This window comes from Macrobrachium nipponense, chromosome 24 (genome assembly GCF_015104395.2).
Source record: "Macrobrachium nipponense isolate FS-2020 chromosome 24, ASM1510439v2, whole genome shotgun sequence".
Classification (NCBI taxonomy): Eukaryota; Metazoa; Arthropoda; class Malacostraca; order Decapoda; family Palaemonidae; genus Macrobrachium; species Macrobrachium nipponense.
Genome location: NC_061091.1, coordinates 16,381,011 through 16,402,406, shown reverse-complemented (window position 1 = coordinate 16,402,406; position 21,396 = coordinate 16,381,011). Strand labels below are relative to the sequence as shown.

Here is a 21,396-nt window from a genome sequence, read left to right as displayed (position 1 = left end):
TTCACGGATCAAGGTGTTGTTTTGTTTGCAATCGTTACGCAGGCCCGCAAGCGCGAATTTCTTTCTTGCCGCACTAAAAAGTATCTGTGACACATCTCGGAAATTATTTCGTCACTTTGACATAATTTTTGTACCATTGTAAATTAGCCGTTACATGAAGTATTATATATGAAAATGTGCGCATTTTTATGTAGAATACAACAATAAAATACTCATGATTGTAGCTTTTATCAATTTTGAGATATTTTCATACAAATAACGATAATTGCCAAAATTTCAACCTTCGGTCAACTTTGACTCTACCGAAATGGTCGAAAAACGCAATTGTAAGCTAAAACGCTTATATTCTAGTAATATTCAATCATTTACCTTAATTTTGCAACTAATTGGAAGTCTCTAGCACAATATTTCAATTTATGGTGAATTTATGAAAAAACTTTTTCCTTACGTCCGCGCGGTAACTCTTCCGAAAAAAATCATACATGCGATTGTGGTAATGTTTGCACCATTTTAAAATTAGCCGTTATATAAAGTTTTATATATGGAAATGTGTGCAATTTCATGCACAATACAACTTAAAACAACCCATGGTTGTAGCTTTTATCAGTTTTGAGATATTTTCATATAAATAACGATAATTGCCAAAATTTCAACCTTCGGTCAACTTTGACTCTACCAAAATGGTCGAAAAACACAATTGTAAGCTAAAACGCTTATATTCCAGTAATATTCAATCATTTACCTTCATTTTGCAACAAATTGGAAGTCTCTAGCACAATATTTCGATTTATGGTGAATTTATGAAAAAAATAACATTCTCTTTACGTCCGCGCTGTAACTCTTCCGAAAAAATCATACATGCGATTGTGGTAATGTTTGCACCATTTTAAATTAGCCGTTACATAAAGTTTTATATATGAAAAAGTGTGCAATTTTCATGTAGAATACAACTAAAAATAATTGAAGGTTGCAGCTTTTCTCATTTTTGAAATATTTGCATATAAATCACGATAAATAGAAAAAAACCATGTTCGGTCAACTTTGACTCTACCGAAATGGTTGAAAAACGCAATTGTAAGCTAAAACTCTTACAGTCTAGTAATATTCAGTCTTTATCTTCATCTTGAAACAAATTCGAAGTCTCTAGCAAAATATTTAGATTTATGGTGAATTTAAAAAAAAATCTTTCCTTCCCTCCGCGTGCGGATTCTCCGCCACAAATCTCCGAAATATTACGCCCCATTCTCGATATTTGCTTCCGTTTCATATTAGGTAGGCATTTCATAGAGTTTTATATATGAAAATAAGCGCAATTTCATGTAGAATAAAATGAAAAATATTTGAAGGTTGTTGCTTTTCTTATTTCCGAAATAATTGCATATAAAAAATTATATATAAAAAAATTCGACATTCGTTCAACTTTAACTCGTCAGATATGGTCGAAAACTGCAATTGTAAGCTAATAGTCTTACAGTATAGTAATATTCAATAATTTTTCTTCATTTTGAAAAAAATTGGAAGTCTCTAGGACAATATTTAGATTTATGGTGAATTTTTGAAAAAAATATTTGTTTACGTCCGCGCGTTACGAATTCATGCATTATTTTGTGATAATATTTTTTTCTCTTGTGTTTGCTTTTATCGTTTTACAATGTGTTATATACCAAATGATTGCAATTTAGTGTCCATTACAACGAAAAAAAGTAACTTGTTACCTTTAACCGTTTTGCGCACAGCGAGATTTGAATACAATTATATATGAAATTTCGTTTTTGCGCTATCATATATTGCATTACGTATTTATATATGATAATGATAAATTTTTTAATTTCTGATGGTTGCATACTAAACTTCCGCCAATGACAAAAAAGGAGCCAAAAATGAACTCTTAATCTTGAAAACTAAGCATGCTGTGATTTTTTGAAAAAAATATTTTTTCTGCGCTTCCGCGCTCACTCTGAAACACCTCTGGCACACGGGAGACAATTTTTTTTACCGCTTCGGCGTTTAAGGGATAAAGAAAATACCATAGTGAATTAGTAAGATTTTAGCTTATATTTAAAAAATTATTGAAGAATGAAGGAAATCCCATTCTTCTTCCAGTAACCTTTTCTCGAGATCCAGGTACTAAAACTGTCAGACATATCAAGTTCTGTGACAGCCAGGACACCAGGGGGGGAAAATGCTCCATTGAAATTTGAAAGAAAAAAATTCCTCCCCCCCCCCCCTCTTCTCTCCCCCCCTCCCCCCCCCCCCCCTCTCCCCCCCCTTCTCCCCCTCCCCCCCCCCCCCCCCCCCCACCCTCTCTCTCTCTTCTCTCTCTCTCTCTCTTCTCTCTTCTCTCCTCTCCCACCCCTCTCTCTGCTCTCCACCATCTTCTCCGCTCTCTCTCGTCTCTCTCTCTCTCACTCTCTCTCTCTCCTCTCTCTTCCTTCATTTACTGAGACTCGAGATTTTTTATGTACTTGTACTATTTATTATTAATACTTTCAAATAATAATAATAATAACTGTAATTACAAAATTCATATGTGATAGTATTTTAAAGAAATACAATACGTTCTAATCTATCCATGTCACTTTTAATTAAGGTTAACTCTCTCTCTCTCTCTCTCTCTCTCTCTCTCTCTCTCTCTCTCTCTCTCTCTCTCTCTCTCTCTCTTTTGCCACACAAGATAATAATGTAATAATGTGTCATAGTGGTAACTCCCTCCCTCTCTTTCGGTGGAAGCGTTATAAGTATTTTTTGAGAGAACAGAGAGAGATAAACACTCTCTCTCTCTCTATCTCTTTTACCGAGATGAAAGAATTTTTTATGGTACTAGTATGTAAAATGTTTATTGATAATTTCAGTTATTTAATAATAATAATAATAATAATAATAATAAAACTTTAATTACAAAATTCATAATGGTCGTATTTTAAAGAGATGAAAATGACCTTTCCATTTCACTTGTAAGGATAATTCCTCTTTCTTACTGAGATGAGAGAATTTTTATGGTAGATGCACGTGTTTATTATATTTTCAAATAATAATAATAATAATAATAATAGAAGTAGTAATAATACGATAACTAATTTCAAAAGAAAATTCTTCCCTTTGTCTTTTTCTGTATCAATTTCCCTACCTCATAACTCCAGTGACACTGGAGCTTAACAATGCCATACAATGGTCAACGAATTTAATAGGTATTGTCTCTCTCTCTCTCTCATCTCTCTCTCTCTCTCTCTCGCGTTCCATCTCTCAAGCTCTCCGACGGCCACCTCGGTTCTCGGGCCCCTTCCTCCCTCCCCTATCTTCCCCTCGTCAGACCTCTCTCGCTCCCCCTCTCGTCTCTCTCTTCTCCTCTCTCTCTCTTATTTTAATGAAAATATACAGTAATTTGTGATACACAGTGTTGCACATGAAAAAAGTAAATTAGTGATAATTTTAGAGATACAGCCCCCTCCCTAAGAAAAATTGGAAATTAGTGAAATTTTCCCTGTGGACATGTTTTCAAGAACGTCGTTCCGGCTTAAGACGATTTTTGGGTTACGACGCGTCTTAAGAACGGAACCCCCGTCGTAACCCGACTGCCTGATATATATATATATATATATATATATATATATATATATATATATATATATATATATATATATATATATATATATATATATATATATATATATATATATATATATATATATATACACAGGCGGCCCTTGGTTAGCGGCAGAGGTTCCGTTCCTGGCTGCCGACGCTAAGTGATTTTCGACGCTAAGCGATTTTTGACGCTAAGCGATTTTAAAGCCTACGGCCGCTGCATACCTTCTTTCGAAACTAGACCAGTCAAAGGCGCCGTAATCCCACAATGGCGCAATACGTAAAATTATATTTATGCAGTACAGTACTATAGAATTTACTGTACAGTAGTACTGTACAGTATATTATAGTATTATAAATACTGTAAGTTGAAAAAAAGCCCAGCTTTAATCCTTTGGGTGTCTAGAATATGTAAAGTAATATAATAAGGTTTATACAGTGTACAGGTAGCTGTTGTGTTCAAGTTGCGATAATTCGTCTTACAATAGTCTGATTTTATGAGAGACCAAATTACAATAAGATCAATAACAGCAAAAGAGAATGATGAAAGTATGGTTTTAACGTTATACTCGTTGCGTGAACGACCGAACGAAAAGAACTGAGATATCTTAATGTAATAACTTTATTCGTCATAGATCAAAGATCAATCGGGAAATATACTGTTAAATATAAACCTAGTTATAACTGAAGCTGAGAAAACTTTTCAGGCTGTTAATGACTATTATTGTACATCGGCAACAAGGATAAAAGTAAACGTATGCCATCAAACACAACCGTAGATAAAATTGAGATAAAATCATTTCAATCAAAACTACTGTGCTTGAAAGAACACATTTTACTGTTGGTTTCACGCCGATATAAGACAAATAACGTAAAGTTCTTATTACGATTATATAAAGGAGAATTGCAAACAGAATCACGTAATTTTATAACGCAATAAATATGCCGCCAACGTAATCTGTGAACGAAAAAAAATAGTAGTTCACATTCACAACGAGACATATTCAATTCATATTTCCACTTAAAAACACGTTGTATAAGGAAAAATAACCTTGTCTCATAGAAGTCAGGTATCTAGATACATATTTGTTTATGCTAACTAGAAGCAAGAGAATTCGCTCAGAATTGCTATATGGCGAAACAAACTCTTATTTGCCATCAGCTGATTTCAAACCACAACATTGGCTGCTCTGCAGAATACTGGCTTAGATTTCCCGTTATTTTATAATATACAATAATATGAGAATACATAACATATTATTGGATACAGTGAAGTAATGTATAACTTTTTAAAGGATTTGTGGAAAAGGTGCATAATCAATAGAATAACACCTTGCATTTTTAGGAACAGTGGCTGACAAGAACGAACATGAAAAAACATCCCCTGACAACATGGAGCATAGTTACAAAGGCTGCCTTAATTTGTATCATATTTATGTACAAAAATAAAAATACCCTATACGTAATATATTTTCATACACATTTTAAGCATAAAAGCATAAACATTTAAAAAATCGACACATCGATCACTAAATTTGCACTCTTTTTAACTCTATATTTTCGGAAGAGCGGCAGACGGCGGCTTACAAGAACGAACATGAAAAAACGTCGTATTTGATATCGTGAAGGGCAGTTTCAAAAGCTGCCTTTTTATCATATGTCTGCACAGAAATAAAAATACCCTATACTTAATACATTTTCATACACATTTCAAACTTAAAATCATGAAAATTTATAAAATCGATACATCAATCGCTAATTTGCACTTTTTTTAACTATATTTTCGGAAGAGCGGCAGGCGGCGGCTCACAAGAAAGAACATGAAAAACATCGCATTGATAACGTGAAGGGCAGTTTCAAAAGATGCCTTAGTGTATAAATAAAAATACCCTTTACGTAATACATTTTCATACACATTTTAAACATAAAAGCATGAACATCTATAAATTGACATATCCATAGCTAAATTTACCCTTATGTAACTCAATATTTTTGGCATAAAATAGCATCAGAGGCATATATTTTTACCCTAATACCTATGTAATAACTCTCCATAAAATTTGTTAATATAATTTGCATAACCTTTGTGGTCTGAACGGCATTTCTACAAATGTATGAACTCATTAGACAACGGCGCTAGCGGAGCTGTTAACTGAAAATGGTGCCGTAAAAATACCTTTAAATGCCTTATTTTTTTTAATGAATATTTTTGACGACTGCCGTAAAACCGATTCGCCAGTGAGCGATTGCCCCGTTCCTTTCTCTCTCTCTCTCTCTCTCTCTCTCTCTCTCTCATCTCGTCCTCTTCTCCTATCTCTCTTCCTCCATTCCTCAGGTCATCAAATCAGAGTCAGAGCTACAAAAATATACATTTATTCAAAGCAAAGTACTAATTGGATAACTCAGGTTCTTACAGGATAATTAATAGAATGATAATTCATAGTTCAAGTCTTTAATAGTCTTAATCAGTGGTTAGTCACACACCAATTATCTCTTCTCCAAAACACAGTCCCCTCACTAGGACACTTGGTCCCCTCCACTAGATCCGCCTATTTAAAAGACAGGAGAACACACTAGTGAGCACACACAATTGTAAAGACAAAGTCAAAAGATTAAATGAAATAGAACATCTTTACAAAATATCAAAGTAAGAGACAAGCCATAACTTTGGCTAAAGCATATTTACACTTACCCATTACAGCTTGGAATATCACTTAAACAAAAATACATAATAGAGCCATCCAGGCTCTTTCTCCCCAAGGCAGCCGTCTCCCCCGTTCTGCCTAAAACCTGTCATTATGAACGGACATAGCTTGTACACGTACACACGAATTCACACTCTTCGGTAACTGGTCGCAGCCAGTTTTCAAAGGCACCTTCTCTCGAACTCACATACCTACAGAACGAACGTTGACCTGCTAAGTAATTATCTTAATGTCACACCATCCCAGAAAAGAGGTATCAGCTTTCTTAAGCTGTTGCTCGGACTCTGTCTCCATGGGAAGTTAAATGTGATGAGTTTGTGCATTCAGTATTATATATATATATATATATATATATATATATATATATATATATATATATATATATATTATATATATATATATATATATATATATATATATATTATATATATATATATATATATATATATATATATATATATATATATATATATATATATATATATATATATATATATATATATATATATGTATATATATATGTATATATAGTGTGTATATATATATGTATATATATATATGTATGTATATATATATGTATATGTATATATATATGTATATGTATATATATATGTATGTATATATATATATATATATATATATATATATATATATATATATATATATATATATATTCCCTGTCAGATATATACTTAGCTATAGACTCCGTCGTCCCCGACAGAAATTCAAATTTCGTGGCACACACTACAGGTAGGTCAGGTGATCCCGCCGCCTGCCGCTGGGTGGCAGGAATAGGAACTATTACCGTTTTAAGCCAGATTTTCTCTGTCGCGGATACTAGTAACATCGTTTGCTAGGTTTCCTTCTGACTTGATTTTCGAATTTCATTACGCCGTTGATCTTTTGGACTGCCATTTGGTGACGTATCGGATCTTTGGTTTGGCATACGCTATTGTGGACTGTTTTTTGGATTTGGATTTGGAATTTCTCATAATGTCTGACGTGTCGATTTCGTTCAGAGTGTGTGTGAATGTGAATTGTTTTGTGAGACTACCGAAAGCTTCGGTGGATCCTCACACCACTTGTAAAAATTGTAGAGGGAATGTATGCTCGCAATTGAATACATGTGATGAGTGCAAGGATTTGAATGAGGAGGAATGGAAGTTGCTTGATTCCTACTTAAGAAAGTTGGAGAGAGATAGGGCTAGAAAAGCCTCTTCCAAAAGTGTAAGTAGGTCGGTCTCTAACGAGCCAGTTAGCGGACTATTGCCTATTGCTAACCCTATTGTTTCCTCCCATACAGCTTTACATTCCCGATTATCTGACTCGGCAAGCTCAACATCCTAAATTGTGAGTCTGAAAGCTTCGCTTAAGCATATGGAACAAAAAATTAAGGAACTGGAAGGTAAGTGCAGTGAAAGTGTTCCCAGTGAAGTGGAGGGTGCGTCTGATCGGCTCTTGTCTCGCTCCCAGGCCTAGACCTCTTTCAAGCTCCCAAGCCCAGTGGAGAAGAAATGTCGAAAGCCGCAGGGAGGTTTCAGAGAATCCCCACCGGTCAGGCTTCCCCTCGGTAGATCCCGTAGTTCGTCCCGGCTGCCAAGGTATTTCGTTGGAAAGACGTCCTTAAACAGTTTTTCTTCGTCTGATTCCTCATCTAAAAAAGGATGGAGTTCAGATAGATTGTCGTGACCTTCGAAGAGATCTTGGAAGTCTCCTTCATTTTACTCAAGCCCTGAAGAATTTCCGGAAGAATATCCTCCGGAAAAGAGGAGGAAGGAGGTGTATTCAGAAGCTCCTTCTCCTGCATCGGAAATTGGAAAGAGGGACGTAGCTACGAAGATGTTGGAGGATATGCAAAAACAGATATCTTCGCTAGTAGGAGTTCTTAAATCTGATCCTCCTAGAAGGAAGGATAGATTTCTCCCGATCAAAAGATCCCGTCCTTTAGAACTCTCTGAGAGCTTGGACGAGGCGCCTGCTAGAAGCCTGGCGCCAGCCAAACGTCGGGCTACTGTCAAGCCCAAAACGCCGTCAAGGCGAGATGATATATATAGGTATATACCTGAACCTCCTACTAGAAGGAAAGCACACGAGATGTCTGAATCGAGGAGTAAATTTGGAACTCCCGAAATCGGACGAACTCCTGAAATGAGGCGCAAGGCGCCTGAAGTGAGGCACAAGGTGACTGAAGATCCTGGAACTCTTGTAGCGAGGCGAAAAGCGCCTGGAGCGCCTGAAATGAGGCGTAAAGCTCCTCAAGTAATGGAAATGAGGCGCATGGCGCCTGAAAAGCCTGAAGCGGCTGAAAGGAGATATTTAACTCCTGGAGGGCCTAGAACGCCTGAAAGGAAACGTAGAGCACCTGGAGAGCCTGAAGCGCCTGAAATGAGGCGTAAAGCGCCTGGAGAGCCTGAAGCGCCTCGAAGGAAAAGCAAAGCGCCTAGAGAGCCTGAAGCGCCTGAAAGAAGCAAAGCGCCTAAAGAGCCTGAGGCGCCTGAAACGAGGTGCGAAGCGCCTGAAGAGCCTGAAGCGCCCGAATGGAGGTGCAAGGCGCCTGGAAAGCCTGAAGCTTCTGAAACAAGACGCAAAGCGCCTAGAGCGTCTGAAGGCATTCGCAAGGATTTTTACAATCCAGAATACAATTCGGATGAGTTATCGGAGTTTGAAGCGGACTTGGAGGCTCCTCTTTGGGATTTTTCTCAAGATCAATTTTCCCCTGACAGGGTCTCTAGGTGTCGCACAGGCGATCGTAGCCCCTGTCGGGAAGGAATTGATCATGAGAAAAGGGAACAACATTTAAGGACTTCTCCTGGTAGGGACGAAAGGTGTCGCACAGGCGACCGTCGTCCTTGTCAGGAAGGCCTTAGGGTAAAAGAACAACATCGGCCTTCTCCTGGCAGGGACTCAAGGTGCCGCACAGGCGGCCATAGCCCTTGTCAGGTTGCAGTCGGTGTTGCTACAAGCCCTTTACATTCCCGAGAGAGAGTCCTCCGTCGCACACTCTTCTCCGAATAAAACTCAACGAATTGGAGGATGTCTCGGGACTCTGAAGAAAACAAGGGGGCAGGTCTTACAGATTATAAGACATTAACAGCCCTCTTGCTAAAAGAATTTGGAGAGTCTCTGAGTCCTGCTGCCCCTCCTTCTCCTCGGTCTTTATTTTCAAGTACGAAGGCTGCGAAGTCTTCCTCTTTCTTGAAGATGCAACCGACCATATCAAAGAAGAGGGCTTTGCAGTCGGTCGGAAATTGGCCTTAAAACAAGGAGGAGGCGGGAAGACCAGTGTGTTTACCTGTCCCCTTCCAGGCTATCAGGAAAGAGAGGGATTTGGTATAGCACAGGAGAATCTACGGGACTTTCTCTTCCCTCATCTGCTGAAGCGGACTTCTCGACCTTGGTGGATTCGGCAAGGAGACATGCGCTTCCATCGGCCAAAACAAGCTGGACAATGTCTGAAATGGACCATCTCCTCAAGGGAATATTCCATGTCTTGGAAGTTTTTAACTTCTTAGATTTGGTCCCTTGGGGCTTTGGCCAAGAAGACGCAAGATCCTCAGTTTTTGGAACCAGAAGTCTTGCAGAGTGTTTTGGCATGTATGGATAAGGCAGTGCAGGACGGATCGGCTGAAGTGGCATCCTTGTTCGGGACAGGAGTATTAAAGAAGAGGTCTGTCTTTGGTTCATTTCTTACCAAAGCAGTCTCTCCAGTACAGAGGGCTTCTCTTTTATACGCCACTCTGTCTAAAACGGCTGCTGTTTTCCTTCTCAGTTGGTAAAGGACATTTCCCATACGCTTACTGAGAAGGCAACACAGGATTTGCTGGTACACTCTGCTAAGAAGCCTAGACCAGCTGCTTCTGTCTCGAAGAGGGAGACAAGACCTGCCCAACAGCCCTTTCGAGGTAGAACTTTTAGCCGGGACCCAAGGAAGAGAGGGGGAGAGAAAAGAGGAAGATCTTCCATCAGAGTTCCAAAGAAGAACGCTAAATGTCACCAGTAGGGGCCAGACTTCTGGGATTCTCGGAAGCATGGGCTTCAATGAAAGCAGATTCTTGGTCCCTGCTAGTTCTAAGGAAAGGATACCTCATCCCCTTCAAGAACAGACCTCCATTGACAACGACACCGAGGGAGCTGTCAGCGAGATACAAAGACCCTGTAAAGAGAGAGATCCTTCTTGGGTTGGTGTAGCAAATGTTGGAGAAGGAGGCCATCGAGGTAGTACAGGACCCGCACTCCCGAGGTTTTTACAATTGCCTATTTTTGGTGCCGAAAGCCTCGGGGGGGTGGAGGCCGGTCCTGGACGTGAGTGCATTGAATCGCTTCGTGGAGAAGACAAAGTTCTCCATGGAGACATCCAACTCGGTTCTCTCTGCTCTCCGTCCAGGAGATTGGATGGTCTCCCTCGACCTGCAAGATGCGTATTTTCACGTCCCCCTGCATCATTTGTCGAAGAAATATCTTCGGTTCATGGTGCAGGGAAGGATTTATCAGTTTAGGGCTTTGTGTTTCGGCCTCTCGACGGCTCCTCAGGTGTTTACAGCGTTGATGAGGAACGTAGCAAGATGGCTACATCTGAAGGGGGTGAGGATATCTCTTTACTTAGACGACTGGCTTATAAGAGCGCAGACAAAACAAAAGTGCTTGGAGGACTTGGAGATAGCTCTTCAATTGACCAGATCTCTCGGATTGCTCGTAAACCTCGAGAAGTCTCACACAATCCCCAGTCAGACTATCGTCTATCTGGGGATTCGGATGGATTCTCGGGGTTTTCGAGCGTATCCATCCCAGGAAAGAATTTTGAAAGGGTTGGAAAAAATCTCCGTCTTCCTAGAGAAGGAACGAAGCTCAGCGAGGGAATGGCTCAGTCTTCTGGGCACCCTTTCCTCGCTGGAGCAGTTCATCTCTCTAGGGAGGCTGAATATGAGACCCTTGCAGTTCCATCTAAGAAGGAGTTGGAACAGAAGAAAGGGAGATCTATTGGATACCTTTCCCATAGGAGAGAGTATCAAAAACCACTTACGATGGTGGTTAGAACCACTGAGAAGAAACGAAGGAGTGTCATTGTCCCTTCAGAACCCTCACCTAGTGTTGTTCTCAGACGCTTCGGACACGGGGTGGGGAGCAACACTAGGGACGAAGGAAGTGTCAGGCAGTTGGACAGAAGAACAGAAGGCCTGGCACATAAATGCAAAGGAACTCTTAGCAGTGCACTTGGCACTGCAGTTTTTCGAGAACGAAGTCAGAGGCGTGGTGGTCCAAGTCAACTCTGGCTTATATCAAAAAACAAGGGGGGACACACACTTTCTCCCTTTACCAACTAGCAAGGGATCTGTTGATATGGACAGAAGAAAGAGGGATTCGACTCCTGACGAGGTTTGTTCAAGGAGGAAAGAACATAAGAGCAGACAGATTGAGCAGGAAAAACCAGGTCCTTCCAACAGAGTGGACCCTTCATTCACAAGTCTGCCAGCAACTATGGTCTCTTTGGGGGAAGCCTCAAGTGGACCTGTTTGCAACATTCCTATCCAGAAGGATGGAGAACTTTTGTTCGTTGGGGGACGATCCCAGAGCCCTATCCATAGATGCCATGCTCATGGATTGGAAGGGACATAACGCTTATGTGTTTCCCCCATTCAAGATGCTGGGGGAAGTAATGAGAAAGTTCGTGTCCTCGGAGGGAATGAGGATGACATTGATCGCTCCTTATTGGCCTCAAGAGAATGGTTCACAGAGGTACAGGAATGGATAGTGGACTTCCCCAGATCTCTTCCCGAAAGGACAGATCTGCTCAAACAACCCCACTTCGAGAGGTATCACAAGAATATCCACGCTCCTCGCTCTGACTGGCTTCGACTATCGAAAGATTGGTCAGAGCGAGAGGCTTTTCTCGCAAAGCGGCAAAAGCAATTGCTGGAGCAAGAAGGTCCTCAACCATGCGGATATACCAATTGAAGTGGGAAGTTTTCCGTAGATGGTGTAAGACGAAGAAGCTGTCCTCCTCCGATACCTCTGTGACCGAAATCGCTGATTTTCATACATTCAACTTACCTGTCAGATATATACATAGCTATAGACTCCGTCGTTCCCGACAGAATTTCAAATTTCGCGGCACTCGCTACAGGTAGGTCAGGTGATCTACCGCCCTGCTCTGGGTGGCAGGACTAGGAACTATTCCCGTTTTCTAATCAGATTCTCTTTGTCGCCGGCTGGTATCAACATTGTTGTTACTTCCTCCTGACTAGAATTCGTTTTTCGCAAAGCTTTTGATCATCTCTCGCTGATATTTGGTGACGTACTTGGATCGTTGTTTGGCATTCGCTATCGTGGACTGTTTTTTGGACTTGGTTTTTGGAATTCGTGAATATGTCTGACTCTAGTGTTAGTTTCAGAGTGTGTGTGAATGAGGGCTGTAAGGTGAGGATTCCGAAAGCTTCGGTAGATCCTCACACTACTTGTAGTGGGTGTAGAATGGTTTTGAATGCTCGATTAGAGAATACGTGTAACGAGTGTGAGAAATTGAGTGCACAAGAGTGGAAGATCTAACTTCTTACTTGAAGAAGTTAGAGAAAGATAGAGAGGAAGGCGGCTTATAAAACCCGCAGAATGTCTGCTTCTCATGATTTACTATCTAGTTCTGTAGCTTCTTCCTCTGATAATCATGCCCATTCTGTTTTTTCAGAGCCCGTTCACAAATTGCTAATCCCTCTAGTTTCTGCTTCGGAAATAGCGGAACTTAGAGCTTCCCTTCAGAAAATGCAGGAAAAAGTCGCAGCATTGGAAGGTAAGGAAAGTGAATGTGGTTTCGCTAGTGATATTAGTGTCCCCAGTGTAGTGGAGGGGGCGTCTGGTCGTCTCTGCGACGCTCCCAGGCTAGACCTCTTCCAAGCTCCCTGGCCCGGAGGAGAAGGAAAGTCGAAAGCCGTACGGGGGTTGTGGAGAATCCCCAACGATCAGGCGTCCCTTCGGCAGAATCGAGCATATCAAATAATGCCAAGGACCGCTATAGGAAAAGCGTCCTTCGAGAGTGCTTTTCGTCGTCTAGTTCGCCTTCTCCGAGAAGAGGATGGAAGGAGTCGAAACTTTCCCGTCCGCTGAAGAGGTAGTATGAAAGAGCATGAACTCAATTCGAGTCCCGAGTGCTTCTCTGAAGAAGGAGCGCCTTCGGTAATAAAGAAGGCGGCGAGAATACATTCAGACTCTGGGTCTGGAAGGGATCCTAGAGCGCCTTCCAGATCTCCCTCTCCTGATTCGAAAGACTCCTCAACCAGGAGATATTAATGAATAGCAAGAGCAATTAGCCTCGTTAGTAGGAACTCTTTATAAGGAGCCTACTCGTAAGAAGGATGATAGGCTTCCTATTAAAAGATCTAAATACCGATCTCCTGTCGGGCGCGACGCACCCTTCAGGGGAGTTGTCGCACAAGCGGCCATCTCTGGGGGGGAGCAATGCGTTAGACAGGAGAGAAGTAAGAAAGGAAGTTACTCCTGTCAAGAGTAGGGCGCCAACCAGGAGCCAGGCTCCGAGTAGGCGCAAAGAGCCAGTACAACATTCAAGATCTTCAATCAAGCGCCAAGAGTTAGCTGAAGAGGAAGATCCTGTTAGGAGTAGAGCGCTTGTGAGACGGAAAGCGCCTACCGGAATCAATACTCCTACTAAACATCAGACGCATTCTAAGGATCAGGAGTATTTGGAACGACGTGCTCCTACCAGGCGCCAGGAGTCGTCGGGCCTAGATACTCCTCCCGCGCCAGGAGTATTCTGAACTTAATACTCCTCCCAGGCGCCAGGAGTATTCCGAAGCTTATACTCCTCCCAGGCGCCAGGAGTATTCTGGACTTAATACTCCTCCCAGGCGCCAGGAGTATTCCGAAGCTTATACTCCTCCCAGGCGCCAGGAGTATTCTGAACTTAATACTCCTCCCACGCGCCAGGAGTATTCTGAACAAGATGCGCCTACTAGAAGCCAGGAGTATTCGAGGCGCTCTGCGCCTGCCAAGCGCCAGGAGTATTCCAACACATTACTCCTCCCAGGCGAGATACTCCTGCTGTACACCAGGCGCATTCCTCGTATGAAGAGCTGACACTCGAAAGAGAGTAAGAGAAGAGTCAGAAGAAAGAAGGGAGCCTTCTCCTTCCGAGCCTATCAACCCAGAAGATGCCTCGGAGGACGAAATGAAGGAAGGATCTTCTAATTACAAAGTTCTTTCGTCCCTTCTATTGGAGGAATATGGAGACTCGTTGACGCCAGCTGCTCCCCCTTCTCCACGCTCTCTGTTTTCGAGCACGAAAACACACAAGTCTTCCTCTTTCCTAAAAATGAAGCCTGCTATATCTATGAGGAGGGCTCTTCAATCTCTTGACTCCTGGTTCAAGAAGAAGAAGGAGTTAGGAAGGACGGTCTTTTGTATGCCTCCTGCTAAAACTTACAGGGAGGAGAGGCATTTGGTACGAAACGGGAGAGAATATGGGATTGTCTCTGTCCGTTTCAGCTGAGTCAGACTTCTCGAGTTTGGTGGATTCGTCGAGAAGGCACGCCTTGAATGCAGCGAAGGTAACATGGGGGCTTTCGGAAACGGACCACCTCCTCAAGGGACTTTTTCACACTTTAGAAGTTTTTAACTTCTTAGATTGGTCCCTTGGGGTTCTGGCCAAGAAATCTCAGGAAAAGGAACAACTCGACCCAGAAACCCTAAATAGCATCCTCGCCTGCATTGATAAGGCTGTTCAGGATGGATCGGCTGAGGTATGCTCCCTCTTTGGTGCAGGAGTTTTAAAGAAGAGGGCGGTTCACAGTGCTTTCCTCACGAAGGCCGTCTCTCCTTCGCAGAGAGCCGCCTTATTGTTTGCGCCTCTCTCAGAACACCTTTTTCCCTCGCAGTTGGTGAAGGATATCGCGCATTCTCTGACTGAAAAGGCCACCCAGGATCTCCTTAGACAATCCTCAAGGAAGAATAGGCCTGTGGCTAGTGAGGAAAAGAAAGTGGCTCGTCCAGCTCAGCAGCAGCCCTTTCGAGGAGGTCTTCCAACTAGATCGATCGCCAGAAGGAAGTCAACCGAAAAGAGGGGCAGGTCTTCCTTCCGTCCCTTTAAGAAAGGGAAGTGAGAATTCTGTCCTCCAGACACCCGTAGGAGCCAGGTTACATTCTTTTGCGAAAGCCTGGGAAGACATAGGAGCGAATCCTTGGACGATGTCGATCATCAAGAAGGGTTATCGCATCCCATTCAAGGACATTCCTCCCTTGACAACATCACCGAGGGAATTGTCCGCCAGATACAGGGACCCTGTTCTGATGGATAACTCTTCGTCAAATGGTGAACAGATGTGGGACAAAAGAGCAATAGAGCTAGTGCTGGATTGCAACTCCCCACCCGGGTTTTTACCAATCCGCTTGTTTCTTGTAGCAAAAGCCTTCGGGGGGATGGGAGAAGAGACCGGTACTGGACGTAAGTGCGCTGAACAAATTCGTCGAACAACAGAAGTTCAGCATGGAAACGTCTGCTTCAGTCCTTGCAGCACTGCGGCAAGGGATTGGATGGCGTCCCTAGACCTTCAGGACGCATACTTCCACATCCCGATCCACCATTCGTCGAGGAAGTACCTTCGATTTATGTTCGAAGGAAGAATCTATCAGTTCAGGGCCCTGTGTTTCGGCCTGTCCACGGCTCCTCAAGTCTTCACGGACGTGATGAAAAATGTAGCAAGACATTTACATTTGAAAGGGATAAACGTCTCCCTGTACCTGGACGACTGGCTCATCAGAGCCAGGTCTCAAAAGCAGTGTTTGGAGGACCTGTCAACAACACTGGAATTGACAAAATCATTGGGGTTGATCGTGAACCTCGAGAAGTCTCAGATGATCCCCAGCCAGAACGTGGTTTATCTGGGGATTCAGATGGATTCTCGGGGTTTTCGAGTTTTTCCATCTCAAGAGAGAATAAAGAAAGGCTGTGCCACAGTATCGAACTTTCTAGGGAAAGAGCGCACTTCAGCGAGGGAATGGCTGAGCCTTCTGGGAACCCTTTCCTCGCTCGAACAGTTCTTTCTCCTAGGAAGATTACATCTTCGACCGCTTCAGTTCTTCCTGAGAAGAAGTTGGAGTTGGAAGACAGGACAGCTCTCGGACACGTTTCCAATCTCGGAAGAAATAAAAAATCATTTGAAGTGGTGGTTGATTCCATTAAAGGAAAACAAAGGAGTGTCCCTGCAAGTACGGAACCCAAGCCTGACATTATTCTCAGACGCCTCGGAGTCGGGCTGGGGTGCAACATTGGGATCCAAAGAAGTGTCAGGCACCTGGTCGGCGGAACAGGTGTCATGGCACATAAATTGCAAGGAGCTTTTAGCAATTCACCTGGCGCTAAAGAGCTTCGAACACATAGTCAGAGGCAAAGTCGTACAGATAAATTCAGACAATACGACAGCTCTGGCTTATGTCAAGAAACAAGGAGGGACGCACTCTTTTGCTCTGTACGAGCTGGCAAGAGATCTATTGATTTGGGCGAACCAAAGGAAGGTAGTTCTTCTAACAAGGTTTGTCCAAGGGGAGAGGAATGTGAGAGCGGACAGATTGAGCAGGAGGTTCCAGGTCCTTCCCACAGAATGGACACTCCACTCAGAAGTCTGTCAGAGCCTTTGGCTCCTTTGGGGGAAGCCTCAAATAGATCTTTTCGCCACATTCCTCTCCAAGAGGATAGAAACATTTTGTGCCCTGGTGGAAGATCCCCGGGCTTATGCAACAGACGCCTTTCTCCTGGACTGGTCAGGGATAGACGTTTACCCGCTTTTCCCCCGTTCAAGATAATGGGGGAAGTAGTCAGAAAATTCGTGGCATCCGAAGGAACCAAAATGACTCTGATTGCTCCGTATTGGCCAGCTCAAATTTGGTTCACAGAGGTGATGTGGAATGGACGTGGTACTTCCCCAGATCTCTTCCAAACGAATAGATCTGCTCAAACAACCCCACTTCGAGAGGTACCATCAAAATCTACCCGCTCTTGCTCTGACTGCCTTTCGACTATCGAAAGACTTGTCAGAGCGAGAGGGTTTTTCTCGCCAGGCAGCAAGCGCAATTGCTAGAGCCCCGCAGATCATCTACTAGCGAGTGTACCAATCGAAGTGGGAAGTTTTCAGAAACTGGTGCAGGTCGAAGAAGCTGTCCTCTTCCAGTACCTCTGTGACCGAAATTGCGGATTTCCTTCTGTTCTTAGAGAAAAGTCGCATCTCTCGGTACCGACTATTAAGGGGTACAGGAGTATGCTTTCAGCAGTCTTTAGAAACAGGGGATTAGATCTAACGAATGATAAGGATTTGCACGACCTCATTCGTTCCTTCGAAACATCAAAATCACTTGAACCTAAGGTTCAAGCTGGAACTTAGATGTGGTTCTTAAATTTCTATCATCAGAAGAATTCGAACCACTACACACTGCTTCTTTTCGTAACATCACTAGAAAGTGTTTGTTTCTGATGTCTCTTGCAACGGCAAAAAGAGTCAGTGAGTTGCACGCCCTTGAATCTAGAGTTGGCTTCAAAGGAGACTCTGCAATTTGTTCATTTCAGTCCCTCTTTCTTGCCAAAAACGAAAACCCTTCGAATCCCTGGCCCAGGAGCTTCGAAGTGAAAGGACTTTCTAGTTTGGTGGGCAGAGAGGCAGAAAGATCCCTTTGCCCAGTTAGAGCTCTAAAATTTTATCTGGACAGGAGAAGCAGTTGGGGGGTTCGCAAAAAGGTCTTTGGTGCTCAGTAAAAGACCCCAAGAGAGCAATGTCCAAGAACGCCTTAGCCTTCTTTGTTAGAAGTGTTATTACGGAAGCTCATAAGAATTGTCCAGATGATTCTTTTAATCTTTTAAGAGTGAGAGCCCACGAAGTTAGGGCAATCGCAACCTCTGTGGCGTTCCAAAGAAATATGTCACTCAAAAACATTTTGGACGCAACTTATTGGAGATGCAACTCCGTGTTTGCATCCCATTATTTAAAAGACGTACGCGTTACGTATGATAAATGTTTTTCTTTAGGTCCGTTTGTGTCAGCACAGACGGTTCTGGGTAAAGGAGAAAGCACCAATCCTTAATTTGTGTACGTAACCCTCTTGTCGGATGTGTTCTCGTGTTTTCGGTGCATGGAGTGCAGGTGTAGCACAAGCGGCCTTCACTTCGCTTTCATTTGAAAATCGAGTGACATCTGACTATTAGAGGGGTACAAAAATTTTTATTTTTTTTTTGTATGTATGAGTTTCGAGTTTGTGGTTGTTTGCTAAGAGTTTGGGGATAACTCTAGGCAATCTCAGAACTAACACGGGTTAGGATCGGGTGATCGGGATTGGTTGTGTGCTCCTTAAATAAATGCGTGTTGTCATATAAGCGGATGTGCTCCCATTGACAAACGCCAGTTAGGTTCTGTCGAGTAAGTGGAAGAGACCCCATCGACAGATCCACAAGAACTCTTGGCCACAGATCACTATCTCGCTAAGGCTCTTGAGATGAAGCAATACTCCTGGGGCGAGTAGCCCGCGAAGTCTTCCATCTAAGAAGGTAGGAACTAAGGTTTATTTATACCTACAACATATGTTGTTTACCTGTCTAGTCAGTTAGTTAGCTGTCTCTTGCCCTCCACCAAAGGGTGTCAATCAGCTATGTATATATCTGACAGGTAAGTTGAATGTATGAAAATGACATTGTTATGATACAATAAAGTTTCATACATACTTACCTGGCAGATATATACAATTGAAGACCCACCCAGCCTCCCCGCAGGAGACAGGTGGAAGAGAGAATCTGATTAGAAACGAGAATAGTTCCTAGTCCTGCCACCAAGAGCAGGGCGGTAGATCACCTGACCTACCTGTAGCGAGTGCCGCGAAATTTGAAATTCTGTCGGGAACGACGGAGTCGATAGCTATGTATATATCTGCCAGGTAAGTATGTATGAAACTTTATTGTATCATAACAATGTCATTTTCTTTTGTTTTTGTTTTTTTCGAGAAGAATCTCATCTGGCAGTGTCAACCATTAAAGGTTATAGGAGCATGTTATCAGCTGTGTTCAGGAATAGGGGCCTGAACATAGAGAATTGGACAAAAGATCTGCATGATTTAATTAGATCATTTGAAACTACAAAATTAAGAACTTCTTTCACCCCTAGTTGGAATCTGGATGTGGTTCTCAAATATCTTATGTCGGAGAGATTCGAACCTCCCGATAAAGCTACTTTCCGGGACTTAACTAGAAAATGTATTTTCTTAATAGCTCTCGCCACTGCGAAAAGAGTGAGTGAGCTGCAAGCGCTTGACTCGAGAGTGGGTTTTTAGAAGGAGTTACGGCTGTCATTGTCCATTAAGCCTTTTATTTTTTAGCTAAAAATGAAAACCCCTCGAGACCTTGGCCTAGGACTTTCAAAGTAAAAGGCCTTTCTCAATTAGTTGGGAATGAAATGGAAAAGAACTTTATGCCCTGTGAGAACTTGGAAGTTTTACCTGCAGAAGAAGAAGCAGTTGCAGGGTTGCAATCAAAGTTTATGGTGTGCGGTTAAAGACCCTAAAAGAGCTATGTCAAAAAATGCCTTAGCATTTTTTGTTAGGAACATTATAACTGAAGCCCACATGAGCTGTGATAGTGAGGCATATAAGACCTTAAGGGTAAAAGCACACGAAGTACGTGCAGTCGCTACATCATTGTCGTTCAACAAGAACATGTCAATGAAGAACATCTTAGCGGCCACGTATTGGAGATGTAACTCAGTGTTCGCCTCACATTACTTGAAAGATGTGAGAGTGACATATGAGAAATGCTTCTCTTTAGGACCTTATTATCATCAGCGATACAGTTGCTGGGGAAAAGGAGAGAAAACTGATCCTTAATATTAATTTTGGTCCTTTATTTTATATTTTATATATTGTGATTTTAAAAATTATTGGTGTTGAGTTTTTAGGTTGTTTGAAAGGTGTTTGGGGGATAACGCTTTTCAATCATATTTACTAATCCACGGTTAGGATCGGGTGATCGGGATCAGTATTTTACTCCTTTATATGCCAAGAGGCATAGGTATATTGTCATGTAAGTGAATAAGACTCCAGTGACAATTGCCATCAGGTTCTGTTGAGTAAGTGGATAAGGACCCCATTGACAGTCTTTTCAAGAGTTCTCAGCCATAGGGCACACCCCTCGCTGAAGCTTTTGAGGCGAAGCAGACTTCTAAGCACAAGCTATGAAATCTTCCGCCTAAACAGGTAGGAACTAGGGTATTGTTAATTAACTTGTATTACCTACAACATATGTTGTTTACCTATTAGGTCAGTAATTAGCTGTCTCTTGCCCTCCGCCAAAGGTGCCAATCAGCTAAGTATATATCTGACAGGGAAGTTGAATGTATGAAAATGATATTGTTATTGTACAATAAAGTTTCATACATACTTACCTGGCAGATATATATGATTGTATGGCCCACCCAACCTCCCCTCAGGAGACAGGTGGAAGAGAAAATCTGGCTTAAAACGGTAATAGTTCCTATTCCTGCCACCCAGCGGCAGGCGGCGGGATCACCTGACCCTACCTGTAGTGTGTGCCGCGAAATTGAATTTCTGTCGGGACGACGGAGTCTATAGCTAAGTATAATATCTGCCAGGTAAGTATGTATGAAACTTTATTGTACAATAACAATATCATATATATACATATATATATATAATATATATATATTGCTGTAAATTGAAAAACTTATTCATGCAACACATTTAATAAAAAAAAAATTAGGTAAAGATAGAATAAAGAATAGAAATGAATGGTTATTATACTGTTTGGTAGTTTCAGTAGTTGAAGAGAGAGAATGAAAATTTATGGCTTACTGTGTAAAGTGATTGATTGCTTGGCGATCGTTCGATACTCGTAAGTGCTGGATGTAAACAGCAGTTAGGAAGCTTTTTTTTGTTTGTTTATTTATAGTTAATGGTTACTTAATAATTATTTGAAATGAGTACATGCAATACATTTAATAAAAAAATTGTGAATTAGTATCATAAAATATAAAATAAATCAGACTGCCAACAAATACGTATTTTTTAGAATTCTTCTTCTGTTTCATTATAGCTGTCAGTAACTCGGTATCTCCAT

General features: G+C 41.9%; 1 protein-coding gene across 1 annotated transcript in view; it reads left to right on the top strand.

Moving 5' to 3' along the window:
• LOC135205474 (tetraspanin-4-like) overlaps window positions 1–21,396 on the top strand; it is an 84,781-nt gene that overhangs the window by 49,371 nt on the left and 14,014 nt on the right. The gene's annotated exons all lie outside the window — the stretch shown is intronic.